Below are 6,000 nucleotides of genomic sequence, written 5' to 3' on the forward strand. Positions count from 1 at the left end.
TAAAAATATTGGAAAAAAAACAGAGAAACTGGATGAGGGATATCTATCTTTGCAACTTTTCTGTGAATCTGGCATTAATGCAAAATGAAAAGTTAGTTTTAAATAAGTAGTCACCTTTCCAATCAAAACCCTAAATCCCCAGGCCCCCTCCTCAGAGACAACTACTGGAAATATTTCATTACATACCAACACACATGCACACACAGTGAGAATCCTCAAGAAAATTCCCCAATGGAACCTGAGAAACCTCTCTCCCTTAATGCCAAACAGCCACTTAAGGATGTTTCTGTCTTGTGGACAAAAATGACAGGGAGATAGGTTATGATCACTTCTCCAAAGCAAGATATGCCAAACAAGCTTGCTGGATCCTTTCCTCTAAGTCATCTGCATAACCGCACTGAGGAGATTGACTGAAGTGCATTTCCCATCTCCAAATGTTTTTAAAGAGAACCATGAGGTTCTTGGAAAAAATCCACTGACTACTGACTGGTGAAAGACTGGGGTTGTTTTCAGATTTTCTCAATTCTGAATTTCTCAATTCTCAGTTCACTAAAAACCCAAACTTCTGAACAACAAAAAAGGTCAATTACTTCAGTGAGTTGTGGTTCAAAGTTCCAATGTAACCTTACACTGTTAGTCAATATATTACACTTTTTTTTACTAGTTTGATCCAGACCTATTCTATATCAAAACCTGTTTTAAGAACACAGAAATGGATGAGGTGGCCATAACCTAAAAACCAGTGCAAAATAAATGAGAATTGTATGGTTAATTCTATGGGATATGGGGAAAAATAGTAAAAGGAATTTTTTTTTTATCCTTGTTAGTTCCTTATGCCAGGAACCCAAATGGCCCAAATCCAGGGAGTTAATGTGCAGGTTTTGAGCCATTGTGAATAAAGACTAGGTCAGCCCTGTGCAGCACTGGTCAGGGTACCTATCACTTTAACAATGACATCCCAAGACCTGAAAGTCCGAAAACTTCCCTGCAGCACAACAGAAATGCTTTAAAAGTTGATTGCCTTCTGACTGACTCTCTGATGGATTGTTGCTCTCTGCTTCTTTATCACACACCTAACTCTGGATTCAAACTTTCCTTTTTTTCCCCCATCTTTTCAAGGTTTTGTGCTCAAACTTGCAATGTCCTCACTGCTTCAAAACTCTTTTCGTTGGGGCATCATCTTTAACCATCATCAGTGATGTATTCCCCTATCAGCCATGACACTGAGCTCGCTACCCTCGACAAGGGGCTCTTACATATTGATTTCAAGCAACCAGAGAGAAGGACACTTTTGTTTTGTAACATCATTCTCACCTCTATCAGTTTCTGATAACTGCAACTAGTCTTTGGGGTTAATCATTCAGACCCAAATAGAGGGGCACCTGGGTGGCTCAGTCGATTAAGCATCTGTCTTCCACTCAGGTCATGATCTCAGCTGGCTCGTGAGTTCAAGGGGGCTCTGTGCTGACATTCGGAGCCTGGATCCTGCTTCAGATTCTGTGTCTCCCTCTCTCTCCACCCCTCCCCTGCTAACACTCTGTCTCTGTCTCTGTCTCTCTCTGTCTTAAAAATAAACATTAAAAAAATTTTAAAAAGAGCCAATAGGTAGAATTGGAAAAGTCATAATAATTGACACGCAGTATAATGCACAGTATTACATTGGTTAATGTCAATTTTATAACAACTTTAGCTAACAGATGAGAAAGTAGACTTGGGGATAAAGTTATTTGCCTGCAGAGGACACTATAGGTAAGACACTCTGGCCACTGCCCCCATGATCCTTGTCCTCCATCCTTAGAGAGTGTCTTTCTTCCTATCAGAACCTACTCTTAGGGAAGGTGTTTTGAATATCTGTGTGTTACCCCTCTGAGAAATACTTGCTTCGTAATCTGTTCACTTATTCAGTCAACAAACAATATTTGTTCATTATAAACTAGTCATCCTATTGGATGGAGAACCCTGCAGCAAACAAAGCAGGCAGGCTTGTCCCATGTGGAATACTGAAATCCCTGATAGCAATTGAAGGAAAGATCGTGAAGGGGGAATAATGAAGATGGTGTAAAGGGATACAATATAGGATGCTATTTTTCACTCAGTGGCCAGAGAATGCCATTTTGAAGCATTTTAGATTGTTACTTAAAGTAAATCCAAATTCGACAGGGGGCGCCTGGGTGGCTCATTGGGTTGAACATCTGACTTCATCTCAGGTCATGATCTCACCATTGGTGAGTTTGAGCCCTGTGTTGCGCTCTGTGCAGACAGCTCAGACCCTGGAGCCTGCTTCAGATTTTGTGTCTCCCTCTCTCTCTGCCCCTCCTCTGTTCACACTCTGTTTCTCTCTCTCAAAAAATTAAACATTAAGGAGGAGGAGCCAAGATGGCGGAACAGCATGGGAGTTTTTTTGTGTGTCTCGCGTCCATGAAATACAGCCAGACCAACAGTAAACCATCCTACACACCTAGAGAACTGATTGGAGGATTAACACAACAATCTGCACAACCTGAGCCACAGAATTCAGCAGGTACGCGGTGCAAAGAGGTGAACTTGGGGAGAGAGAAGCTGGCAGCGGGCAGGGAGCCACTTTTGCAGATGGAGAGAGGACACAGACTGGGGGGGGGGTGGATGGGGAGAATACGGGAAAAGCACCCTTCCCCAAAAGCAGCTGGAGAGAAAGCAGAAAATTGGAAACAGCCACAGGGACTAAACCAAAAAGGGAGAAAGGAGAAAGGAGAAAGGAGAGGGTTTAAATTCCATTAAGACTGTAAACAAGGGGAGTGCAAAGTCTGCAACTCCGTAGCTTGATACCTGGTGGTGCTCTGGTGGGAAGAGCAAATCCCCAGGAACAGGGTGGAGTCTGGGAGGTTCTCAGGCCACACGGGGAAAAGCAGATCCACTGTAGGAAGGACATTTGGTAGAGACTGTTGAAGCCACCTGGTCCCAGGAGACCCTAGAAAACAGCCACATTCGTTGGTACTGGAACAAGGTTGTTAAAGGTGAAGCCCGGTGCCAGATGTGTGTTGTGATTTTCCATAATCCCTGAAAAGCCGCTGCAACACTATCTCGTGAACTTCTTCTGGGGTAGGCTGGCATCTGGCCGCAGTCTTGGGGCACCGGCAGCCGCAGGTCCAGCAAGCATTCATGGGTGCAGCTGGAATTCGGCCATTGCTCAGTGAGACCCTCCCACAGAGGGGCAGAAGGGGTCAAAGTCACAGTCCTTTGAAAGTAAGGGGCCGGGTAAAACAGCCGCATCTAAGACAAAACGTGGGAGAGAGGTACTGCTGGGGCCTGGTCACAGAGAGTGAAAAAGCAGGGAGTGGAAGAGAGCTGAAGACAGGAAGGGTGTGCGATTGCTGATCCAGGAGAACAGACTGGGTAGCTGGGTGGCACCATTTTCACCACTCCTGTGCATGTCCATACGCACCTACGAGCCCTGCAACAATCCACCCCAGTAGGATAGCAGCGCCATCTAGTGGAGAGCAGAGCCATTACACTGATCCCCGCCCAACTGGGCCAACTTTGCTCTTCAAAAAAACAAGTCTCACCACCGGCTTAGTTTATGGACAATAAAGCGCTACATAGACTGACTTCTAGGGGAAAATGAAGTAATCTCAGTCCTACTTCAGTCTGTTAGCAGGTCCATCTATTCAATTTTCTTTCTTTTGTTTTTTTTCTCTTTTACACTTCTTTTTCTTGAATACAGAAAGAGAAAAAAATCATTTTTATTTTCAATTTTTATTAAAAATATTTTTCTTTAATTTTTATCACTATATTTTTACTTTTGTGTAAATTTTTTCAAATTCTATTTTACTTCCATCATTTTATTTTAGTCTACTACAGTGTTCACTTTTTCAAATTTTCAAACGATTTCCTTTTTTCCATTTTTTCTTTTTTCTCTTTTTCGTTTCTTTTCTTTTTCTTGAATATATAAACAGAAAAAATTCATTTTTGTTTTTAATTTTTAATAAAATATTTTTGTTTAATTTTTTTCTACCATATTCTTTACTTCTGTATATATATTTTCAAATTCTATTTTATCTCCATCATCTCATTTTAGTCTACTTCAGTGTATTCATTTTTTCAAGTTCTCAAATGATTTCCTTTTTTTTCTTCTCCTCCCCCCTTTTTTTTCTCTAATCTGTCAAACCACTTTCAACACCCAGACCAAAACACACCTAGGATCTAGCATCATTTATTCGATTTTTGTGTGAGTGTGTGTTTTTAATTTTAATATATATATTTTTTAATTTTCTTTAATTTTAATTTTTCTACCTCATTAGTTCCTTTTCTCCCTTCAAAATGACAAAACGAAGGAATTCACCCCAAAAGAAAGAGCACAAAGAAACGATAGCCAGGGATTTAACCAACACAGATACAAGCAAGATGTCTGAACCAGAATTTAGAATCACGATAATAAGAATACTAGCTGGAGTCGAAAATAGATTAGAATCCCTTTCTGCAGAGATAAAAGAAGTAAAAAATAGCCAGAATGAAATGAAAAATGTTATAACTGAGCTGCAATCATGGATGGATGCAGCAGCAGCAAGGATGGATGAGGCAGAACAGAGAATCAGCAATATAGAGGACAAACTTATAGAGAAAAATGAAGCAGAAAAAAGAGGGAGATTAAGGCAGAAGAGCACAATTTAAGAATTAGAGAAATCAGTGACTCATTAAAAAGGAACATCAGAATCATAGGGATCCCAGAAGAGGAAGAGAGAGAAATAGGGGTAGAAGGGTTATGTGAGCAAATCGTAGCGGAAAACTTTCATAACCTGGGGAAAGACACAGACATCAAAATCCAGGAAGCACAGAGCTCCCCCATTAGATTCAACAAAAACTAACCATCAACAAGGCATATCATAGTCAAATTCGCAAAATACTCAGGCAAGGAGAGAATCATGAAAGCAGCAAGGGAAAAAAGTCCCTAACCTACGAGGGAAGACAGATCAGGTTTGCAGCAGACTTATCCACAGAAACTTGGCAGGCCAGAAAAAATATGCAGCCAAGAATTCTTTATCCAGCAAGGCTGTCATTCAAAATAGAAGGAGAGATAAAAAGTTTCCCAGACAAGCAAAAATTAAAGGAGTTTGTGACCACTAAACCAGCCCTGCAAGAAATTTTAAGGGGGACTCTCTAAGGGGAGAAAATATATATATATATATATATATATATATATATATATATATACCAAAAGCAACAAAGATTAGAAAGAACCATAGAACACCACCAGAAACTCTAATTCTACAAACATCATAATGGCAATAAATTCATATCTTTCAGTACTCACTCTAAACATCAGTGGACTCAATGCTCCAATCAAAAGACATAGGGTAACAGAATGGATAAGAAAATAAGATCCATCTATATGCTGTTTACAAGACCTACAGACACTTTCAGATTGAAAATAAAGGGATGGAGAACCATCTATCATACTAATGGTCAACAAAAGAAAGCCAGAGTAGCCATACTTACATCAGACAATCTAGACTTTAAAATAGAGACTGTATCAAGAGATGAAGAAGGGCATTATATCATAATCCACCAAGAAGACCTAACAATTGTAAACATTTATGCACCAAATGTGGAGCACCCAAATATATACATCAATTAATCACAAACATAAAGAAACTCATCGACAGTAATCCCATAATAATAGGAGACATCAACACCCCACTCACAACAATGGACAGATCATCTAATAAAAAAATCAACAAGGAAACAATGGTTTTGAATGATACACTGGACCAGATGGACTTAACAGATATATTCAGAACATTTCATCCTGAAGGAGCAGAATATACATTCTTCTCCAGTGCACATGGAACATTCTCCAGAATAGACCATACACTGGGACACAAATCAGCCCCAAATAAGCACAAAAAGACTGAGATCATACCGTGCATATTTTCAGACCACAAGGCTATGAAACTCGAAATCAACCACAAGAAAAAATTTGGAAAGGTAACAAATACTTGGAGACTGAAGAACATCCTACTAAAG

The sequence above is a fragment of the Lynx rufus genome, unplaced genomic scaffold, assembly GCF_022079265.1.
Source record: "Lynx rufus isolate CCGP_SWC_20201006 ecotype Redwood Valley unplaced genomic scaffold, mLynRuf1.p SCAF_18, whole genome shotgun sequence".
Lineage (NCBI taxonomy): Eukaryota > Metazoa > Chordata > Mammalia > Carnivora > Felidae > Lynx > Lynx rufus.